This window comes from Schistocerca americana, chromosome 7 (genome assembly GCF_021461395.2).
Source record: "Schistocerca americana isolate TAMUIC-IGC-003095 chromosome 7, iqSchAmer2.1, whole genome shotgun sequence".
In the NCBI taxonomy this organism is placed as follows: domain Eukaryota; kingdom Metazoa; phylum Arthropoda; class Insecta; order Orthoptera; family Acrididae; genus Schistocerca; species Schistocerca americana.
In genome coordinates, this window is record NC_060125.1 from 498,414,540 (window position 1) to 498,439,857 (window position 25,318).

A 25,318-nucleotide genomic window follows, 5' to 3' on the forward strand; every position below is an offset into this window, starting at 1 on the left:
ACGCAGCCAAAACCTCTCAGACAAACAGAAGCTAAACGATGTCAAAGTTAGCGTAAGGAGGGCTATGCGTGAAGCGTTCAGTGAATTCGAAAGTAAAATTCTATGTACCGACTTGACAGAAAATCCTAGGAAGTTCTGGTCTTACGTTAAATCAGTAAGTGGCTCGAAACAGCATATCCAGACACTACGGGATGATGATGGCATTGAAACAGAGGATGACACGCGTAAAGCTGAAATACTAAACACCTTTTTCCAAAGCTGTTTCACAGAGGAAGACCGCACTGCAGTTCCTTCTCTAAATCTTCGCACAAACGAAAAAATGGCTGACGTCGAAATAAGTGTCCAAGGAATAGAAAAGCAACTGGAATCACTCAATAGAGGAAAGTCCACTGGACCTGACGGGATACCAATTCGATTCTACACAGAGTACGCGAAAGAACTTTCCCCCCTTCTAACAGCCGTGTACCGCAAGTCTCTAGAGGAACGGAGGGTTCCAAATGATTGGAAAAGAGCACAGATAGTCCCAGTCTTCAAGAAGGGTCGTCGAGCAGATGCGCAAAACTATAGACCTATATCTCTTACGTCGATCTCTTGTAGAATTTTAGAACATGTTTTTTGCTCGCGTATCATGTCATTTCTGGAAACCCAGAATCTACTATGTAGGAATCAACATGGATTCCGGAAACAGCGATCGTGTGAGACCCAACTCGCCTTATTTGTTCATGAGACCCAGAAAATATTAGATACAGGCTCCCAGGTAGATGCTATTTTTCTTGACTTCCGGAAGGCGTTCGATACAGTTCCGCACTGTCGCCTGATAAACAAAGTAAGAGCCTACGGAATATCAGACCAGCTGTGTGGCTGGATTGAAGAGTTTTTAGCAAACAGAACACAGCATGTTATTATCAATGGAGAGACGTCTACAGACGTTAAAGTAACCTCTGGCGTGCCACAGGGGAGTGTTATGGGACCATTGCTTTTCACAATATATATAAATGACTTAGTAGATAGTGTCGGAAGTTCCATGCGGCTTTTCGCGGATGATGCTGTAGTATACAGAGAAGTTGCTGCATTAGAAAATTGTAGCGAAATACAGGAAGATCTGCAGCGGATAGGCACTTGGTGCAGGGAGTGGCAACTGACCCTTAACATAGACAAATGTAATGTATTGCGAATACATAGAAAGAAGGATCCTTTATTGTATGATTATATGATAGCGGAACAAACACTGGTAGCAGTTACTTCTGTAAAATATCTGGGAGTATGCGTACGGAACGATTTGAAGTGGAATGATCATATAAAACTAATTGTTGGTAAGGCGGGTACCAGGTTGAGATTCATTGGGAGAGTGCTTAGAAAATGTAGTCCATCAACAAAGGAGGTGGCTTACAAAACACTCGTTCGACCTATACTTGAGTATTGCTCATCAGTGTGGGATCCGTACCAGGTCGGGTTGACGGAGGAGATAGAGAAGATCCAAAGAACAGCGGCGCGTTTCGTCACTGGGTTATTTGGTAACCGTGATAGCGTTACGGAGATGTTTAATAAAGTGGCAGACTCTGCAAGAGAAGCGCTCTGCATCGCGGTGTAGCTTGCTCGCCAGGTTTCGAGAGGGTGCGTTTCTGGATGAGGTATCGAATATATTGCTTCCCCCTACTTATACTTCCCGAGGAGATCACGAATGTAAAATTAGAGAGATTAGAGCGCGCACGGAGGCTTTCAGACAGTCGTTCTTCCCGCGAACCATACGCGACTGGAACAGGAAAGGGAGGTAATGACAGTGGCACGTAAAGTGCCCTCCGCCACACACCGTTGGGTGGCTTGCGGAGTATCAATGTAGATGTAGATGTAGATCATGGTGTGGGGAGCGATCTCCTACACTGGCCGTACACCACTGGTGATCGTCAAGGGGACACTGAATAGTGCACGGTACATCCAAACCGTCATCGAACCCATCGCTCTACCATTCCTAGACCGCCAAGGGAACTTGCTGTTCCAACAGGACAATGCACGTCCGCATGTATCCCGTGCCACCCAACGTGCTCTAGAAGGTGTAAGTCAACTACCCTGGCCAGCAAGATCTCCGGATCTGTCCCCCATTGAGCATGTTTGGGACTGGATGAAGCGTCGTCTCACGCGGTCTGCAGGTGCAGCACGAACGCTGGTCCAACTGAGGCGCCAGGTGGAAATGGCATGGCAAGCCGTTCCACAGGACTACATCCAGCATCTCTACGATCGTCTCCATGGGAGAATAGCAGCCTGCATTGCTGCGAAAGGTGGATATACACTGTACTAGTGCCGACATTGTGCATGCTCTGTTGCCTGTGCCTGTGTGCCTGTGGTTCTGTCAGTGTGATCATGTGATGTATCTGACCCCAGGAATGTGTCAATAAAGTTTCCCCTTCCTGGGACAATGAATTCACGGTGTTCTTATTTCAATTTCCAGGAGTGTATTATATGTACAATAACGGCAGCTGAACACACGTATCCGCCTGATCGTGTATGTAGTGCACGTAATGTGCGATCCCTCCTCCCCGCCGCCCCCAATTTGCATAACGCACCACACTCTTTTCCCTCTTTGTAAACTAGCCTATGCCATCTCCGTATCAATTTTCATTGAAATCAGTTCAGCGGTTTAGCCGTGCAAAGTAACACACAGAGCTACTGTCGGATTTATAACAGTAGTGTGAATTTGTACTGCGAGTCTGGAAGACATAAGTCATTTGACCTTAAGTCGTTATCTCGTATTTTTCTTGATTTGTTACACATTGATGTTGTCATGTTGATGTAGATGTCTGTTGACGTACATGTAAACGTCTGATCACTACTTGTGCTGCAAGTTTTTTTGATCATTAACAGTTTTCGTTTCCTGTCACACCATTATTGGTGTAATTTTTCTAATTGTAAAGATTTTGTTTTTAATAATCTGTTGTTAAAGTATGCTTTATTTTTGCGGTCTCAGCACTTTTCCACTTCTCAAGCAGCTCCCTAAAGTTTCACATAGACTGAGGTAACAAGAATCATGGAAGATCTCCTAATATTGTGTCAGAACACCTTTTGTCTGCGCAGTGCAGCAATATAACGTGACATGAACTCAACAATTCGTTGGAAGTCCCTTGGAGAAATATGAAGCCATGCTGTCCAAAATTTGCGAAAGTGTTGGTGGGGAGGATTTTGTGCACGAACGCACCTCTCGGTTACGTCACATAAATGTTCGATTATATTCGTGTCATACAATCTGGGTGGCCAGACCTTTTATTTGAATTGTCGATAATGTCCTTCAAACCATTCACTAACAGCTGTTGTCCTTTCACTTTCCACATTGTCCTCCGCAAGAATTGTATCGTTGTTTGGGAACATTAAGTCCACGAATGGCTGCAGATGGTCGCCACGTCGTTGAACATATCAGTTTAGAGAGAATAATCGGTTTAGTTGGAAAAGAGGACCCAGTCCATCAAACGTAAACACAGCCCACAGAACTATTGAGCCACCAACAGCTTGCACAGTGTCCTGTTGACAACTCTAGTCCTTGGCTTCGTGAGGCCTGCACCACACTCGAAACCTGCCATCAGCTCTTCTTGTCTGTTAGCACTGACAGATCTACTCAAATGCCGATGCTCTCATTGTTAAATGAAGGCCGTCGGCCTTTGCGTTGTCCATCGTTGTAGGTAATGCCAGAAGTCTGATATTCTCGTCACACTCTCGATACTATGGATCTCGGAATACTGAACTCCCTGTTTCCGAAGTGGACTGCCCTGGGCGTCTAGCTCCAACTACCATTCCGCGTTCAGTGTCTGTTAATTGGTTCAATTGGTTCAAATGGCTCTGAGCACTATGGGACTTAACATCTGAGGTCATCAGTTTAAATGGTTCAAATGGCTCTGAGCACTATGGGACTCAACTGCTGAGGTCATTAGTCCCCTAGAACTTAGAACTAGTTAAACCTAACTAACCTAAGGACATCACAAACATCCATGCCCGTGGCAGGATTCGAACCTGCGACCGTAGCGGTCTTGCGGTTCCAGACTGCAGCGCCTTTGACCGCACGGCCACTTCGGCCGGCCAGGTCATCAGTCCCCTAGAACTTAGAACTACTTAAACCTGACTAACCTAAGGACATCACACACATCCATGCCCGAGGCAGGATTCGAACCTGCGACCGTAGTGGTCGCGCGGATCCAGACTGAAGCGCCTAGAACCGCTCGGCCACGTAGGCCGGCGTCTGTTAATTCCCGTCGTGCAGCCACAATCACGTCGGACTCCTTTTCATATGAATCACTTGAGTATAAATGACAGCTTCGCCAATGCATTGCCATTTTATATCTTGTGTACGTGATACCGCCATCTGTGATTGAGCATATCGCTGTCCCAAGGTTTTCGTCACGTCAGTGTATAGTACTTGTTTCCAGTCCTGTTGGAGGCAACCGTTGTTTTACCCATAAACTGAAACTGAAATGAAACATTTTTTAAACACATATTCTACATTTTCTCCAATTCAGTAGGGACATTAAGCATTAGGAGAGATTATTACAACAAATTACTGGAGTTGCTTTCTTATAGGATAGTCTATGACTAATTCTTCCACTTTCCTGTGAGTGCTGTAGAACAGGTTTGTAATTATGTTGATCTCTATATCTGTGAATCCCATTTCGCCTCAGTTAGTAAGCTGAACAAGAGATAACAGTAATGCTTTGTTCTCATTCGGTCAATTAGAGCTTCTTCTGTCGTTAAGATTTTGCTTCTGATGAAACGTGGTCATCAGGTATATATTAGTTGTAAAAATCGTTACAGTCTTTACTTTTAATTGCGTTACTTTAGTTTGATTTATGTGTGATGTCTTGTATAGATATCAGTGCTTTTTCTGGGATCCGACTGCCAGTCAAAATATCCCCCCTGTTTGCTTTTCATGAATCCGAAATGTGTTGCTTCAACATACATTATGCAACTACAAAGGAGCGAGGGGTTCTTGATTTCTTTTATCTTCCCGCAGTCTGTTATCTCTGTATCATATTCAAGTTCCGCATCGAAAGACATACGTGAATTTCACACTGCACATATAGCAAGAATTTTCGGTGAATCACAGATAAACACTGTCTCTTAAATTGAGTAAATACAAACTGTGCCAAGAAAGAGATACCGAGCAGAAATTAGAATCTATTCTTTCACTTTTGTTACAAAAAATTTTGTACATCGTTATATAAAGGCTCATTTGCATGCCGTGCGTGAGCTTCCTCGGAAATGCGAAATCTTAAATAATTAATCTCTGACAAATAAATAAAGCCTATGGCACAGAACTACAGCTCTATGTCGCTGATAAAACAAAATACAATTAGGACACTCCTATGTTTCATTAAGAAGAAGGGGGTCATGTACAACAACTGGTGCGGGAAGCACGTATATTTTATTAACTGGCACACCGCCATATTTGATGTTATGTAAGAACACTGCGAGTTGCAATCTTACTAGGCACTCGATTCTGTAAAGAATTTATATTTGTGAAAGTAAGTAGAATTATTTAACTGTAGGCTTATTCGTTGAATATATCTGATTTAACTAACTGTGTAAACTTTTTATGTTTAGTAGACAGTCACCTCTGTACGACGTATTGACATGGCTGGCAGATTATTCTAATATTGAGATTTAGATTTTGAGTCCGCACCTACCGCAGCAGTCTTTGGAAACGATTTAAATACGAAGTCCGATTATTTGAATCACATTTCACGGTCAACTACGAATAACATTGCATTTACGAAAAAGCCATTGTCAAGCGTCTAATACCAAATAATTAAACGTCCACGCTCCAGATAAGCATATATTAATTACAACCAATCACTATCATACATAATTAATAATTAATATTTTATTTTATTTATTTATGTATTTATTTTATAGTTATTGCGCCAGATAACTGAACACGAATGTACAGAAACGCTTCACGTAACTGTGTTCTCTGCGTCAGATTTTTTCTGTAGAAACGGTTATGAGTGTATTTTACCCTCATTTTCTTCGTCATATTAGCCACTGCCAACCTTTCAACTTCAATACCTTCGTTATGGTGAACAAAACATTCTACACCCTTGTCAGAGAGTTTACTTGGTTTCTCGAACTGATTCCCTTCTGCTGCATGTAGTATCTCGACACTTTTCCTATGTCCCAGAAGAAACTTTTAGAGATTTCACCCTTGACTATTATTTCCATTTTGTCTTATGTTTTCACTTTCTTTCGAGGCTATATATAAACTGCCTGACCAAACACGTGAAGCACTCATGAAATGAAATAACGCGTTGAGATCATAGGTGCCGTTATTCCAGCGATCACAGAATACAGTCAAATTTACAAGGAACTTGGCAATATGGGCACACTTAATGGTATGTAATAGCGTCTCCTGCGGCCTGCAAACACGCGCTAATTTGGTTGGGAATGGTGTCACAAAGAAGACCGAGCAACAGCAGCAACAGGGAAGTGACCGATTTTGGACATTTTACGAGATCCTAAGTAGGAATGAGTTATATAGCTCCATCTGTGTGCTTTGGTAATTTAGTTTTTGAATCTTTCAGTATTACTCTAATTTACTATATAAGGTTCTTGCGTTTTCGCTAGTGTCTACTGTAGAATTCGGCAGGCATGTCGATAGTGTAGTGTAGTTTTCCACCGTCTTTTGTATGCATAGGGAGCTGTTTGCTGATCCGAGGTGAATTGGTGACACTTCGTTCTCAGCTCCAGGCTATTATGGTTTCGGTTACGCAACTTGAGGCTGTTGTGGATGGTTGCCACTGTTGTTGACTGGCCGTGGGAATCCAGCGGACGTTCAGTACTACGCACGAGTCCGCCGTTCGGTTCGCACCGGTGATGAGCCCAGTTGTTGCTCGCATGTTCGAGTGAGGAGACCGCCTCGGGGCGTGTCAGGCTACGAAAGTCTTGCCAGGGCACTAAAAGTAACGCCTCCGCAGTTAGTCTGACAAACACGTTCCAGGTGCTATCAGTAGCCGACAATGCCCTCAGCCAGTTGCAGTTGCTTGACCTGTTTCAGAGGAAACCTCTCAGCCTGCAACATCCGAGTAGTCACAGAGAGTGAGATTATTGGTAGTTGGGTGCTCCGGTGTTATGTGCAATGTAGGGAGCTTTACGGACATGGCTATCGAGGAGGGGATGAAAGCCAATGTGTACTACGTCTGCCTACCGGGTGGAGCCATTCCAGAGCAGGAATAACTCCTTCCGGATATTACGGAGAGCAAAAGGTGCAACCAACTGAAATCGGTGGCTCGCGTTGGTGCGATTAACGTGTGTCGCTTTGGATCAGAAGAGATTCTCTTTGGTTTCTAGCAGCTGCGTGAAGTGGTAAAGACTGCTAGTTGTGCTTGTAATCTGAAAGCAGAGCTCATCATTTTCAACATAGTCGAAAGGACCAATTGCGAACCTCTGGTACGGAACCGAGTGGCGAGTCTGAATCAGAGGCTCAGACCCACTGCGATCACGAAGGCTGCAGATTCTTCGATTTGCGCCGTATGGTGGATAGGTTTCGGGTTCCGCTAAATAGGTCAGGGGTTCCTTACAGGAGGCAATTTCACCTGTAGCGGAGACTATTTGACGTGGGTTGGGCGGTTGTTTAGATTAAAGCGTCTCAGGAAATACAAAAAGGGCTTTTAGTGTCGATGGGTGCAGGTCTAACGAGAGGAGAAAGTAGACCTGGGAACCACCGGTGTAAAGCTTGTAACTTGTCGTAGCTGTGTTGCGAAAGTACCAGAGCTCCAAGGTCTAATAGAAAGAACTGACGCTTAAATCGTTACAGGCAGTGAAAGCTAATTAAAGTCGGAGATAAGTTCAGCCGACACTTTTGCGATGGACCTAACGCTGCTCAGAAATAATAGGCCCAATACAGTTAGCGGTGGTGTGTTGTTTCAGTTAAAAGCAGTTTACCTTCAAGCAAAATTGAAGTAGGTAGTTCCTCTGAGTGAGTATAGGTAGAAGTCGTTCCTGCCAACCTATATGAAGTAATAATAGGATGCTTTTAGAGACCTCTCAACTCAAATGACACAATTGCTAAAAGGTTCGAAGAAAACTTGAGTCTAACTTCAAACACGTACCAGAGTAATACAACTATAGTTAGTGGTAACTTCAATGTACCCTCAACATATTGGAGAAAATATATGTTTAAATTCGAAGGTACACATAGAACATCATCCGAAATTACGCTACGTGCATTCTCTGAAAATTACTTCAAGAAATTAGTTCATGAGCTCACTCGAATAGAAAACGGTTTTGAAAACACACTTTACCTCCTAGCAACAAATAATCCCGAAATAATAACGAGCACCAAAACGGATACAGGGATTATTGGACACAGGGTTGTCAAAGCAAGACTGAATACCGTAACTCCCAATTATACCAAAAATGAACAAAAAATATATCTACTCAAAAAAGTAGATAAAAATTAGCCTGAAGTCTTCCTGACAGACAATCTCCACTTTTTTCAAATGTAACTGTAGACCAGATGTTGCTTGAATTCAAAGAAATCGTATCGACTGCAATTGAGAGATTTATACCAAATAACTTAACAAAAGACGGAGCCAAGTCCCCATGGAACACAAAACGTGTCAAAAAACTATTGCAGAAACAACGAGAAAATATAACGAAAGCAAAATCTCCTATATCAGAAAACTTTTACGGAAGCTCGAAATTTAGCGCGGACTTCAATGCGGGAGGCTTGTATAATTTCAACAACGAAACTTTGTCTCGAAACCTGGCAGGAACTCCAAAGAGATTCTGGTTGTATGTAAAGTATGCTAGCGGCAAGACACAATCAACGCCTTCTCTGCACGATAGCGATCGGAATACTATCGATGACAGTGCTGCTAAAACAGAGCTGCTAAACACAGACTTCCGCAATTCCTCCACCAAAGAAGACGAAGTAAATATTCCAGAATTCGAAACAAGAACATTTGCGAACATGAGTAACTTAGAAGCAGATACCCTCGGAGTAGTGAAGCAAATAAAAGCAACTCTTCCGGTCCAGATTGTATACCAATTAGGTGCATTTCAGATTACGCTGGTGTACTAGTTCCATATTTAACATTCACATACAACCACTCGCTCAACGAAACATCCGTTCGCAAGGTCTGGAAAGTTGCAAGGTCATACCAATATTTAAGAAAGGCAATAGAAATAATTAACTAAATTACAGGCTCATTATTAACGTCGATATGCTGCAGGATTTTGGAACATATATTGTTTTAGAGTATTGTAAATTACCTCGAAGAGAACGGTCTATTGACACATAGTCAACCAGGATTTAGAGAACAACTTTCTTGTGAAACACAACAGGCTCTTTAGTTACACGAAGAGTTGAGAGTATGAGATTTCAATTTGTTTCCGAATTTCAAGATTTCCAGAAGGCTTTTCACACCGTACCTCACAGGAAAGTGGACTGAGTAATATGCATGACGTGAGAAACCTCAACTGATATTCCGAACAGAATAAAAAAGTTATAGGCAGTACTTCTCACCACGCACTCGTATATCTGTATGCGACGGACGGGAAACTATAAGATGTACGTTAATTACTGAATTTCAGTGAGATCTTGTTAGGGACCTATGGAAATGGTTCACTTGAAAAGAAATTTCATGATAATAGTACATGAAGTACCAGAAAAACTGTTTTCACATTCTGTAAGGTACACTCGGTACCTTGGAGCAGCATCAACACGGAACAGAATTTAATGGGAATGCCCCTACAATGCGGCTTGACACTATGCTTCCTGTCCGTCGCTTCTTTTTTTGGATCTGATTGTTGTAAAATCGAAACCAGCCATTTGTTCAAATGAATCAAAATGTTACGACCGTTGTGGATAGTTTATTTTAAGATCCAGCTTAGCTGTCTCCTGCAAAGGTCCGAGCTATTATTTTTTCCTTGCAGTCTCTCCTGGTGTGCTGTCATATATTCCCCTAGGTCTATAACATCGATTCCTGGGTCACTAGTAGTGGATTTACCTTCTGCGCATACCAATACTTTTCTTCATTTTGTTGATGGTGGATACCTCTCTGGTACTACGAGGTAAATGCGTCATGACTACTGCCCACAGAAATGAGTTCCTTTCCATTTTTGTCCTTGTTCTTTATAGTTTCTTTCCATTTCTTTGCATCGCGACTAAAAACGCCACTACCCAGTGGCTAATGATACAGTGCCAGTTTGCCCTCCTGGGAGTTCATAAGAGACTATGACACTGGTATTATGCCCTGAAACGTTACCCCTTTATACGAAATCTGACTCACGTGTAAGCAAACAAAAACCGACTACGATGTTTAAAAGTTTCTGAGTCGCAACGACTTTTGCGAAGTGCAATTAAATAAAAAAAGAGGGGTTAACCAGAGGTAACCAAGGCAGAGTTGAAATTGGAATCCTCACTGTAGATCTCAAGCATCTACAAACTGTACATCTAAATAAATCGTGTCTTGTAGATACAATTTATGCAGTGTAGATGCTTTTGCCATGTGTACTTATGGTACAAAATTATCTGGAAACCTCTGAGCTTGTGTGGAGACAGAAGTTACCTCTATCACTCCGTCTTCATTGGCACGGCAAGTGCCTCGAAATTTCACGGCGATATAGCCTTACCTGCGTACTAGATATACTCAATATATTTGTCAAGCTGCTTCAGTCAAACTTTCAATACCATTAAAATAAACGGCGTATCTTTCGAGAACGTTGATTTTCCGTGAACACATGTAGAGCTACTAAACACATGGAAAGATTAACAGGTATCAGAAAGGAGAACAATGAATTCGTAAGATCGCTACTGCACTGAAAATTAACATAATGATTAATATTCCGATCGAGGATAACATAATTCAGTGTAAATTGAATTCATTGAACTATGTGCCTTTAAATCCACAACAGATAAAACAGCCAAAAGAAAACTGCGTCAAATTGTTATTAATTCCTGCAACACTGTGTTACTAGTGGAAGAGTATTAACATCAGTCAGCTTAAACTTTGGATCACAATATAAAAGATGGACATTCCTCTCCAAGAGTTCCAAAGAAGTTGAACGTGCAAGTAAGAACTTAGCATTCCTCACGCGAAATACGACAGTAAAATGAATCTAGAACAAAAAAATTCTCCATGTCCTTACCACGTAACTTACAGTCATGTAAATAATCACCTAAATGTAGCGCAAATGTGCTAAGCCAGCAGCAGTCTCACAACACTCTCACCAGAGGCCACAACGAAGTCTGCTGATGCTACATTCCGACATAATTGCCTGTGCACGGTTGGTAACGATGCCTATGGCACCGTGCACAGGAAGGGTGACGACTTCAGCGAGCGACCAAATGGTGTAAATTGCTCTGAATATGACCCCATCGCGGGTTGAAACCGGTTGGCGACAAAATAAATAACGCGAGTGTGACTGTCATTTTGAATAATTGACCTGACAACTGCGAGAAATAATGGAACGACGCACTCGAGGCAATGGAGGTAAAGCCAAGTCACTACAAGCTATGTCCCTGCTTACCCATCTGTTCGTTCCATGTCCTGATGTAGAATAGATAAAAACTACAACAGGGTAAACATTGCCAAGAATTCTTGCAATGTGTTCTGCTGTGACACAACGATCGTATGGCTGATTCAAATTCACAAGTCTGAAAATTAAACACATATATGTATATTTAGTCATTATCATGGTGCAAACTCCCATGAGAGAAACTGGGATATTAACCTCACCGTAAGTGTATCAAGCACTGCAAGCTTCCGCATGGTATGCAGCACATAAATTGACTATGTACCGAAGAAAGATTCTCAAAACACACTGTACTCACATGTAGAACTGCCACACTATCAACTTGCTAAAGTAAGCTGGGCAAGAATGGGTATAACTTGTAGTGACTTGCTTTTGCCACCATCGCCTGGATTGCCTGGTCTCATTGTTTCTAGTAATGATTGTCAGATGTATGGTCATACAGAGTGTGTCACTAAATACTGCCACGACGAATAACTCTGAAAATGTGATAGGAGCTGAAAAGTTTGAGGGACAATAGTTGTATGGGACAACAGGGCCCATTATGACGTCGATTTTTTGTTGCTAGGTGGGGTCGCTTCAGAGATATGAAGGTCAACTTTGTTATTTTAAATGGGATGCAATAGTTTGGTACTTATTTTCTGATAGTGGCTATCGAGACGAGTCCAACGATATGTAACAGTAAGGTCTTTGAAGGCCAACGAAGGTCACAAAGGTGGCATTGATATCCATTTACAGAAGCTGTTCGAAGTGATGACCATTGGTATCTATGCAATGCTGCAATTTTCCTATCATGGATTGAGTGGTATTCCTTATCACTTCGTCACTTATCAAAGCACATGCTATGACAGTTCTCTCTCGTATATCGAGCAAATAGCAAATATTCACCGAATACGACGTATCCATCTAACGTGCCGTTGACTTGTAAACACCATTCGACGGTTTCGCAATACACCACTAATAGAAACGGTAAGACTCCTCCTCCATCCGAACAGGCCTAGGAAGGCCCATCGGTACCGACCGGCCTCCGTGTCATCCTCTCAGCCCAGAGGCGTCACTGAATGCGGTAACTGAGGGGCATGTGGTCAGCACACCGCTCTCCCGAACGTAGTCAGTTTTCGTGACCGAAGCCACTACTTCTCAGTCAAGCAGCCCCTCACGCTACCTCACAAGGGCTGAGTGCACCCCGCTTGCCAACAGCGCTCGGCAGACCGGACGATCGTCCATACAAGTGCTACTCCATCCCAACGAGAACCGGTGTTACCACAGCGGCAAGGCCGTTGGCAACGGTAAGACTAGTATCGTCGAATCAAGCGAATGTGAAAGATGTATTCCTTCGAAGAATTTCAACGAAATTCAGTGAGAGCTAAGGACTTATACGCTGAAAGATATACTGAAGCCGGCCGGAGTGACCGAACTGTTCTAGGCGCTTCAGTCTGAAGCGCACGACCGCTACGGTCGCAGGTTAGAATCCTGCCTCGGGCATGGATGTGTTGGATGTCCATAGGTTAGTTAGGTTTAAGTAGTTCTAAGTTCTAGGGGACTGATGACCTCAGAATTTAAGTCCCATAATGCTCAGAGCCATTTGAACCATTCTGAACGGAAATTGGTACTCTTGCCACTGTGGTTCGAGATCCTTGTGTTAGTTCGCGTGAAATCGCAAGGGAATCTGGTATGAGCCTGAGTAGTGTTGTTCGTGTTCTGCATCGCCATAAATATCACTCTCACGATATCAGTCTCCACGAAGAATTAACTGGTACGTATTGCATCCGTCGCATTGAATCCTGTCGATGGGCTCAACTTCAGAATCAGAGGGAGGACACATTTATTAATATGACTTTATTTACCGATGTGGATACATTCAGGAACTATGTTGCATAACATGCATTATTCGACAACTGAAAATCAATGATGGCTGCGGCAAATTGCACACCAAAAACCGTGGTCGGTGAGTGTATGGTGTGGCATTCTGGAGGAAAGAATCATAGGCCCCTATTTCATCAAAGAATATCCAAATGGTAGAAAGTACACCACATTCCTGCAAGAAAGATTTAGGTCTGTTATTGGAAGAAATACCTTTAAGAACAAGGAACAGAATGTGGTATCAACGCAATGCGTGTCCGGCACATTTTTCGCTGATGGCTAGAAACGAGTTCCAGAGACAATTCCCACAGTTGAATTGGACGCGGAGGAGATGTGTCGTGGCCGGCTCGTTCGCCAGATTTGACGCCTCTGGATTTTTTCTTGTGGGGATTCGTAAATGACATTGTTTATAAACACGTTCCAGCTACACCTGAAGATATGCGAGATAGAATTATCAGAGCATGTGCTTCGAAAAGTGCCGAAGTGATAACAAATACCACTCAATCGATGATAAGGAGACTGTAGCACTGCACTGATACCAGTGGTGATCACTTCGAACACCTTTTGTAAATGGAAGTCAATGCCACCTTTGTGACCTTCGTTGGCCTTCAAAGCATTACGTATAATTGGATTTGTCTCGATAGCCACAATCAGAAAATGAGTACCAAACTATTGCATCCCATCTAAAAACCCAAAGCTGACCTTCATATCTCTGAAGCGACCTCACCTAACAACAAAAAATCAACGTCATATTATGGCCCTGTTGTTCTCATGCAACATTTGTCCCACAAACATTTCATCTACTATCATACTTTCGGAGTTATTCTTCGCGCCAATAGTTAGTGACTCACCCTATATATTCTCCAACTGATGTTTTACATTTGAAAATAACGACGTAGTTCATTGAAACTGGCAATGTAACTCCTTTTTTAAAGAAAAATGTTATATACTGTGACTGTGGTTTCACTATTGAAGTCAGTTGACTGTGAATATTTTACAATCATAACATACATCGTCTGTGTTACGAGGAAAATCGGTGCTTCCATTCGTCACAGCAGCAAGAAGAGTAGCACTTTGTGTGCTGGAAACGAGGCCTTCCAAAATGAACTCTGACGCTTTGAGTTCTTATTGGCCAGCTGCAGTCAAAGTTCGTTTGACCCGTCAATACATACCCTGCATTTTTCACCCAGAGATGTACTGCACCAGCAGACTGATAGCTGATTATAAAATGGCTCTGAGCGGTATGGGACTTAACTTCTAAGGTCTGATGCAACAAATTTCATGAAATTTGTGGAGAAGTAGACGAGAGTTCCGTCATTGTGAATGGACGATCTTCTTATCGACTTTTGCGACCAGTTGATCAGTCACAATGCTTGATGGTCAAATGGCTCTGAGCACTATGGGACTTAACATCTGTGGTCATCAGTCCCCTAGAACTTAGAACTACTTAAACCTAACTAACCTAAGGACATCACACACATCCATGCCTGAGGCAGGATTCGAACCTGCGACCGTAGCGGTCGTGTGGTTCCAGACTGTAGCGCCTAGAACCGCTCGGCCACTACGAGCTGATTATAGATCTTTGACGTTGACTGGTGTATTCTGCCGTATACGGCCAAGTCAGAACCCGCCAGGTGAGCTATGTATGAACCCTAAGAGACCCAGTCATCATCACATCTAAACAAGTTTTTTGTAAGTTAGCGCCCTTCACGTAAAACCACCGATGCTATTGGAAGGCACTGACTCCATGTGGCACACTAAGATACTTCTACGATTGTTGGGCAATGCAGTACAGACAGCGTTAAAAGCAGCTTACCGCGTTAAAAACAGCAATCGGCGTGGAGTATTTGTTGCATGATTGTGGCACATTTGTGTCTCCAATCTTTTGTTACGTAATTTACTTGACGTGTAGTTTTTTCGTATTTATCATACTAAGGAGATCATCAACAGTGAAAGTAGTTTTAACTTAGGCTATAGTAACGTGAATTTGAATTTGTACTATAGCTTTTATAAACGAAAAAAGCTTTTATAAATGAATTCGACAGGAAATTTGTTATTTAGGACTATAATTTTTTTAGGCATTATGAAATCAGGGAAGTTCCGAGACATCCGTTCTTTAAGCGTTCGTCAGTTTAAAAACCAAAATTCGTGTGATCTGGATTCAGAGACACCCGAAGGCGTAAAGTGACCCTGAGGATGCTTCTGCGAATGCTCTCCATCAGGAAAGTACATTAGGCACTTCAGTTCCTCTGCCAGGTCCTCAATTACTCATTAAAAATGGAGTTCATGACGATGTTGATGCCTACAATGAAGATGAGCCAGCCATGGTAAACTCACAAGTAAGGTGGTTTACATTGCACAAACTAGCAGCTGTGCATGACTTCTCTGAGGGGTCGGAAACAATGTTAATGATGATTGTTTCCACAAAAAATGATGTGAGTTTACTAACTGCATGTGATTCCAGAGTGCAACCATTCCCATAAACCATCGCTGTTTACTTGTTGACAGTTCCTTCTTGCGTTCGTTGCTTACGATGAGAAAAAAAGTTAACTCTGTGAAAAATATTAAAATTATGTTACTTTTGATGTTGTCCTAGCGAGCTTGAATACTATAACCCCCAAACGCCTCAAAAATAAACGAAAAATATATCTTTTCAAATGAGCAGATAAAAATTCACTTGACGCATTCCTGAGAGACAATCTCCACTCCTTCCAAATTAAAAATGTAAGTCGTGGCTTGAAATCAAAGAAATAGTATCGACAGAAATTGAGAGATGTATACCAAATAAATTAACAAAAGACGGAGCTGATCTCTCTTGGTACACAAAACGGGTCAGAATTTAAACAAATCCAAAATCTACAAGATTGGCGATCTTTTATACAGGCTTGAAATTTAGCAATGACTTCAGTGCGAGATGTATATTATTGTTTCCACAACGAAGCTTTGTCTCGAAACCTAGCAGAAGATCCAGAGAGATTCTGCTTGTAAGTGGCAAGACACGATCGATGCCTTCTCGACACGATAGCAATGGAAATACCATAATCGAAAGTGATGCTAAAACAGCGTTACTAAACACAGCCTTCCAAATTCCTTCACCAAAGAATTCGAACCAAGGACAGCTGCCAACATGAGTAACTTAGAAGTGGATAGCCTCGGAGTAGTGAAACAACTTCAAGCCACCTGACGGTGTGTGGCGGACGGTACTTCGAATACCTCTATCGGTTCTCCCTTCTATTCCAGTCTCATATTGTTCGTGGAAAGAAAGATTGTCGGTATGCCTCTGTGTGGGTCTAATCTCTTTGATTTTATTCTCATGGTCTCTTCGCGAGATATACGTAGGAGTTAGTGTGTTTACTGCTTGACTCCTCGGTAAAGGTATGTTCTCGAAACTTCAACAAAAGCCCGTACCGAGCTACTGAGCGTCTCTCTTGCAGAGTCTTCCACTGGAGTTTATCTATCATCTCCGTAACGCTTTCGCGATTGCTAAATGACCCTGTAACGAAGCGCGCTGCTCTCTGTTGGATCTTCTCTATCTCTTCTATAAACCCTATTTGGTACGGATCCCAACCGGTGAGCAGTATTCGAGTAGTGGAGAAAACAAGTGTACCGTAACCTACATCCTTTGTTTTCCGATTGCATTTCCTTAGGATTCTTCCAATGAATCTCAGTCTGGCATCTGCTTTACCGACGATTAATTTTACCTGGTCATTCCATTTTAAATCACTCCTAATGCCTACGCCCAGATAATTTATGGAATTGACTGCTTCCAGTTGCTGACCTGCTATAGTGTAGCTAACTGACAAAGGATCTTTCTTTCAATGTATTCGCAGCACATTACACTTGTCTACATTGAGATTCAGCTCCCATTCCCTGCACCATGCGTCAATTCGCTGCAGATCCTCCTGCATTTCACTACAATTTTCCATTATTACAACCTCTCGATACACCACAGCATCATCCGCAAAAAGCCTCAGTGAACTTCCGATGTTATCCACAAGGTCATTTATGTATATTGTGAATAGCAACGGTACTACGACACTCCCCTGCGGCACACCTGAATTCAATCTTACTTCGGAAGACTTGTCTCCATTGAGAATGACATGCTGAGTTCTGTTATCTAGGAACTCTTCAATCCAATCACACAATTGGTATGATAGTCCACATGCTCTTACTTTGTTCATTAAACGACTGTGGGGAACTGTATCGAACGCCTTGCGGAAGTCAAGAAACACACCTGTGAACCCGTGTCTATGGCCCTCTGAGTCTCGTGGACGAATAGCGCGAGCTGGGTTTCACACGATCGTCTTTTGCGAAACCCATGCTGATTCCTACAGAGTGGATTTCTAGTATCCATAAAAGTCATTATACTTGAAGATAATACGTGTTCCACGATTCTACAACTGATCGACGATAGAGATATAGGTCTGTAGTTATGCACATCTGTTCATCGTCCCTTCTTGAAAACGGGGATGACCTGTGCCCTTTTCCAATCTTTTCGAACGCTACGCTCTTCTAGAGACCTACGGTACACTGCTGCAAGGAGGGGGTCAAGTTCCTTCTCGTACTCAGTGTAAAATCGAACTGATATACAATCAGGTCCAGCGGCCTTTCCTCTTTTGAGCGATTTTAATTTTTTTTTCTATCCCTCTGTCATCTATTTCAAATTTCTTAGAAAATGTAACAGATCTATTAAGGAGACTATCTACTCTACGCTTGTCCGTCCTCTTTACTGCTGGATGGCGAGGGATCCTTACCAGCTAGGACTGACGGATTACATCGAAAAAGGTCAAAGAATGGCAGCACGTTTTGTATTATCGCAAAATATGGGAGAGAGTGTCACTGAACTGATACAGGATTTGGGCTGGACGTCATTAAAGGGAAGGCTTTTTGCGTTGCGACGGGATCTTCTCACGAAATTCCAATCACCGACTTTCTCCTCCGAATGCGAAAATATTTTGTTGACACCGACCTACACAGCGAGAAACGATCACCACGATTCGTGCGGAAAGGTAAAGGTATTCGTTCTTTACGCGCGCTATATGAGATTGGAATAATAGAGCATTGTGAAAGTGGTTCGAGGAACCCTCTGTCGGCCACTTAAATGTGATTTGCAGAGTATTAATGTAGATATAGATGTAGAAATGATATAAGTTGATTAATAATATACTGGTTATTTATAAAGCAAATGCTTATCTCGTGTGTTTATTAATGTATTTAAAAATCAACATCTTTGTAGTTTAAATTTTTTTAAACCAGGGAGTTTTACAGCGATAAAAGCTAGTATTTATTGGAATACAAAATAGCTCCCCGATTTACACTAAGATTTCATACCTAAATTATAAACCAGCAAGATTTTGTTATAGATGCTGTGTGTCACTGTTACTGGTGAGAAGTAGAAACCAATAGGCAAAGCGAAATTATACATCTTCTCTAAAGAAAACTGTTTTGGTTTCTGTACTTGGCATATCGAAACCAGTGGTGTGTGACGAAATCTGATCTTGCGTTAATTAAAGTCAAGTATAGGTAGTAACTGAGACACATTCCATAATTCATATTGCTAAGTAACTTAAACTTTTCCATACCTTGATTGAAATATCTGTATAATAGCAACGTTAAATATTTTACCATTAGAGTAGATAGGTATATTTAATGCCTATCGGTCACTCATTAAAAGTTTATTATACTAATTTTAACTAAAAGTGCTGTGATATTTGAAGTAATTGCGTAAGTGTAAATGTAGACACATTAATATTAGGCATTCCTGCGAATTTAAGCGCTCCATGTTGAACTAACGTCCTATATGACCATTACCTCAAATGCAGTCACTTTAAAAATTACTACGTTTTCTGTACGATTATTTGCTGTTAACATCAGTTAACTATCTTTCCCACTAACTCGTGTGGTATAGTGTAAACCCTGAGACACAAAAGAGAGTGATCAGCCTTCACATTGCTGAGCATCTACTTCACGCGACTGTCTCCCTTAGTGTACCAGTCCGATGGTTACACTCGCTTAATAAAACGATTATTACATTCTCATCAGGATAAAAAGCCTTTTGCAACGCAAGACAGCTGCGAAACGTGCAGAAGGAGAGTTTGTGCTGTTCTGGAAATTATCGACAGGGTTGTGGATCCATGCAGGCTCCAGCACCGTGGCCAGTTCCGCTGGCCTTCTAGGTTCAGGATCCATGAGGCGAATAACCCAATATAGGTGGTCCCATAGGTTATCGATTGGGTTTAAATCCGGCGTTTAGGTGGCCAGGATAGTCCGATAAACTTTATCTTGGTACTCTTCTAACGATTCCGTATACTGAAGGCGCTGAGGAAACATAAACTACATGTAGGGGTCTACATGGTCCCCAAGGACAGTAGCATATTTGTGTTGATCCATTTTGCCTTCGAGAACAACGACATCACCCAGGCAATGTCACGAACATATTCCCCAGACCAAAAAGCTCCCTCCTCCGGCCTTGACCCTTCCGACAATTGCTGCCAAATGTTTGCTTTCAGACGTTCCGCACCAACTGTCTGGTGGAGCATAAAAATGTGGTTCACCTGAAAAGGCTAGCGGTTGCGACTCGAGGCATGGCAATACGCGGTACTGACGTGTACATTCCAGCCTTCGTCGCTGATGAAAAATAGTCAGCACGTATCAAGCGCCTGCTGAGGAGGCACATACGCAGCAACTTTCGCTGAACAGGCGTTGTTGAGACCCTTTTGATAGCCCTTAATTCATTTGCTCAACAGTTGCAAGTCTATTCGCCTGCACACACCTTCGCAGCCGTCGTTCTCCACTGTTACCCATTTCCCATGGTGCACCACAGTTGTCTCGATCCCGGCCTAGGACAGCGCTGTTTTGCCGTGCACGGTATACTTTAACCACAGCGGCACGTGAACGGATTACAGACTTAGCCGTTTCGGCAATATTTCCACTCTTTGCCCGAAAGCCAACGATCACGCCATTTTGGACGTTAGATAAATCGTTATGTTACAGCGTTACAACGACTGCAATGTTTTCCGGGTCCACTCGACGCGCTTTATACGAAATAAGCATCAAACGAAAAGACTACAAAGAACAAAACTTGTCTAGCTTGAAGGGGGAAACCAGATGGCGCTATGGTTGGCCCGCTATATGGCGCTGCCATAGGACAAACGGATATCAACTGCGTTTATTTATTTATTTTTTTTTTTTAAATAGGAGCCCCCATTTTTTTGTTACACATTTGTGTAGTACGCAAAGAAATATGAATGTTTTAGTTCGACCACTTTTTCCGCTTTGTGATAGATGGCGCTGAATAGTCGCAAGCGTATACGTACGAGGTATCACGTTACATTCCGCCAGTGCGGACGGTATTTGCTTCGTGATACATTACCCGTGTTAAAATGGACAGTTTACCAATTGCGGAAAAGGTCGATATCGTGTTGATGCACGGCTATTGTGATCAAAATGCCCAACGGGCGTGTGCTATGTATGCTGCTCGGTATCCTGGACATCATCCAAGTGTCCGGACCGTTCGCCGGATGGTTACGTTACTTAAGGAAACAGGAAGTGTTCAGCCACATGTGAAATGTCAACCACGACCTGCAACAAATGATGATGCCCAAGTAGGTGTTTTAACTGCTACAGCGGCTAATCCGCACATCAGTAGCAGACAAATTGCGCGAGAATCGGGAATCTCAAAAACGTCGGTGCTGAGAATGCTACATCAAGAGAAATTACTGGACGATGACAGATTTTTTGCACGCGTTCTATTTAGCGACGAAGCGTCATTCACTAACAGTGGTAACGTAAATCGGCATAATATACACTACTGGGTAACGGAAAATCCACGATGGCTGCGACAAGTGAAACATCAGCGACCTTGGCGGGTTAATGTATGGTGTGGCATTATGGGCGGAAAGATAATTGGCCCCCATTTTATCGATGGCTATCTAAATGGTGCAATGTATGCTGATTTCCTACGTAATGTTCTACCGATGTTACTACAAGATGTTTCACCACATAACAGAATTGCGATGTACTTCCATCATGACCGGCCATAGCACGCGTGCGGTTGAAGCGGTATTGAATAGCACATTTCATGACTGGTGGATTGGTCGTCGAAGCACCATACCATGACCCTCACGTTCACCGGATCTGACATCCCTGGATTTCTTTCTGTGGTGAAAGTTGAAGGATATTTGCTATCGTGATCCATCGACAACGCCTGACAACATGCGTCAGCGCATTGTAAATCCATGTGCGAACGTTACGGAAGGCGAACGACTCGCTGTTGAGAGGAATGTCGTTACACGTATTGCCAAATGTATTGAGGTTGACGGACATCAGTTTGAGCATTTATTGCATTAATGTGGTATTTACAGGTAATCAAGCTGTAACAGTATGCGTTCTCAGAAATGATAAGTTCACAAAGGTACATGTATCACATTGTAACAACCGAAATAAAGTGTTCAAACGTACCTACGCTCTGTATTTTAATTTAAAAAACCTACCTGTTACCAACTGTTCGTCTAAAATTGTGAGCCATACGTTTGTGACTATTACAGCGTCATCTATCACAAAGCGAAAAAAGTGTTCCAACTTAAACATTCATATATCTTTACGTACTACACGAATATGTAATAAAAATGGGCGTTCCTATTTAAGAAATTGTAGTTGATATCCGTTTGACCTATGGCCAACCATAGCGCCATCTGGTTTCACCCTTAAAGTTAGACAAGTTTCGTTCTTTGTAGTTTTTTTTCATCTAACGCTTATTTCGTGAGATATTTGGCCTGGTCACGATCAATGGACCACCCTGTATAGGGGGCATTCGACACATTTTTGGAAATTTGGAAATTTGCGGTAAGGCCTTATGGGACCAAACTGCTTAGGTCATCGATCCCGAAGCCTACACACTACTTAATATAACTTAAACTAATTTACGCTGTGGACAACACACACGCCCGTGCCCGAGGGAGGACTCGAACCTCCCACTGGAGAAGCATCACGGACCGTGACAATCTGCCTGAGTCCACTGGGATATTCCGCGCCGCATTCGATACTTTTTCCACAGTGTTGTTTAGAGGACAAATTATGAGCTTAGTGAAGTCGTATCAAATTTTTGACTGGATTCCGAAAGACACACCAGGTACTCCAATCAAAGGTCCATTCAGGAACCATTCCACGTAGATAGCTATGGGACCGTTACCGTTTACTAAAAACATAGCAAACTCAGAAATGTTTCCCAAGTGCTAAATATATATGGATATTGGACATACGTCCTAATCTCCTCAGTTCCTTTCCTCGCGCCCTCAGCACAGATGCTTTCGACCTCCACTGCTTCTGCGCGACCCGTCGGGACTTGGGCGTTAAGTAAATGGGTTCGCTGTTCCCCCGGCGGAATATCGTGTTTACCTCTGACACCTGATACTGCAGCTCGCCAGACTCTCCCTAAGGACTGTGAGGAGTGAAGAAAAAAAGGCACTGGAACAGAGAGGACGGGGAAACATCGGCCTGTTGAAACGCCAAGGGTAAAAGAGAGAAAAAATAAATCGTGTTAAACCCCTCAAGTGGATTACAGTCCCTGACGGTGCTCAGAGCAGAGCATCGACTGCTTTGCTGGCCGTCGTAGCAACGACAAAGGCCGTTTGAATGAGTTTTGTTACACACCCTTTTTCCACAGTTTCAGGTGCAGTACTCAGCGTATCTAAGTCAAAAAGGAACAAATTTGATATCATTAGCTCAATTTACCAGCAGGGGTAGAACGAAGGAAGATTGTAATTAATAATACCCGTCTTATAACTTTCCTATATGTTGATAAAATTTTTGTATGAGTTTTAAATTAATTAGATGATTTTACACAAGACAAAAGTGAAATCAGAGATGACGACGTGTATGTCGATAGGATATAATACTGATGTTAAAGGTGCAGGAAAGTGATCATATGACAAGTGGAGATAAAATGGTAAATACTAGAATAGGACCCAGTGGAGCCACTGGGTAAATACTACTATGGGACCCAGTGGAGCCATCGAATGCAATGAACAGTTTTTACGTCGATATACCAACAAACTGCTGGTATTATTTTTTTATTTAGGTCTTTGGTCTTAATGGACTCTCGGAGAAAGCAATTCATCAGCGTTCGCCAGAGAAACTAATGTGTAAGTGATACTCGTGCACAAGATGTATGAGACAGGTGAAATACCCTTATACTTCAGTAAGAATGTAACATTTACAGTCCCAGAGACAGCAGATACTGACAGGGGTGAATAATACGCAACTATCGGCTTAATAAGTCATGGTTTCAAAATACTGCCACGAATCATTTACAGAAAACTGCAAAGCTTGTATAAACCTACCTCAGGGAAGATCTATCTGGTTCTGGGAAAATATAGGAACACAATTGGCAATACTGACGCTACAACTTCTCTTACAAGTTTGGTTAAGGTGAGGAATACCTACGTTCATAGCATTTTTAGACTTACCGAGAGTTTTCTCCAATGCGGACTGGAGTCCAACTTTTTAAATTCTTAAGGTAGCAGAGGTAAAATGAAGGCAGCGAAACGTTGTCTGTAACTTGTGCAGAAAGCAGACTGCAGTAATAAGACTCGAAGGGCATGAAAGGGAAACAGCAGTTGAGAACGGAAGTGACAGGCTTGTAGCCTATACCTGACATCATTTAGTTTGTACATTGAGCAGGCAGTAAGGGAAATCGCAGAAAAATCTGAAGAATTGAAGTTTGGGAAGAAAAAATAAGAAGCTTAAGGTTTGTATATGATATTGTAATTCTGTCAGAGACACTCCCGTTAGGATATGATATGAACACCAACTAAAGCAAATCAAGGGTAATAGTATTTAGTCGTTTTAAATCAGGCGATGCTGAGTGGCTTATATTCGGAAATGAAAAAACATAAGTAGCAGATGAATGACTATTTCGACATTAACGAAAGTGTTGATTGCCGAGGTAGAAAGGATATAAAATGTAGACTGAGAAGCCATTCGGAACAAGAGAAATTTACTAACGTCGAATGCAGATTTTAAGTGTTGAGAAGGCATTTCTGGATGTGAGTGTTTTGAATGTTGCATTGTGTGGAACTGAAACGTAAACGATAAGCAGCCCAGACAAGAAGAGAACAGAAGAGTCTGAAATGTGGCGCTACAGAAGAAATCCGAAGATTAGACGGGTGGAAGAAGGGGTGCAGAACAGAATTGGAACGAAACGAAATTTATGGGACTATTTTACTAACTGAAGGGTTCAAATACTAGACATACTGAGCCATCAAGGAATCATCAGGTTTGCACTGGATGTAAGTGTGGTGAGTTTAACTGTAGAGGGAGACCAAAGGATGAATACAATAAGCTGAATCAATAAATCATCTAGGTCGCAGTAGTTATTCGGAGGTGAAGAGACTTCCACAGAATAGAACAGCATGGAAATTGGATCCAGATAGTCTTCGGACTGAAGACCACAACAGCAACATAGGAAACCAAACATTAGTCCCCAAGATACTACCAGAAACACAGAAAATCTGGTCATGAAGCAGGTGAGAAATGTCATATCGAGCGCTCATCACTCATGTTATGCACCAAGCATGATACATTGTGTTACGGCGTTAAGCCAGCGCCAGCACGCCAGTCGGGAACGACAGGGAAGAGATGGCTATGAGAACAAGTCGGCCAATCGCACACTGACCTACCTCCGTCCAAGACGACAACGCGACAGCAGCAGCCTCTACGTGAAGACGATGTAAGCGCTGTGCCCGACTGGTGGCGACCCACTCCGATAGCAGTGTCAATGTTAGCCACTTCGTTAGGAATCTCTACGTATCACAGACTTGTGTTTCTCTATTCTGAAGAAGACATTATGTCGCCCTTTGCTTGTGACACATGTCAGAGTTTGTAATTGTCTTATTATAATAAAACTCATTAATAAGAGTCCTTTGATTGTTTGTCTAGCAAATCG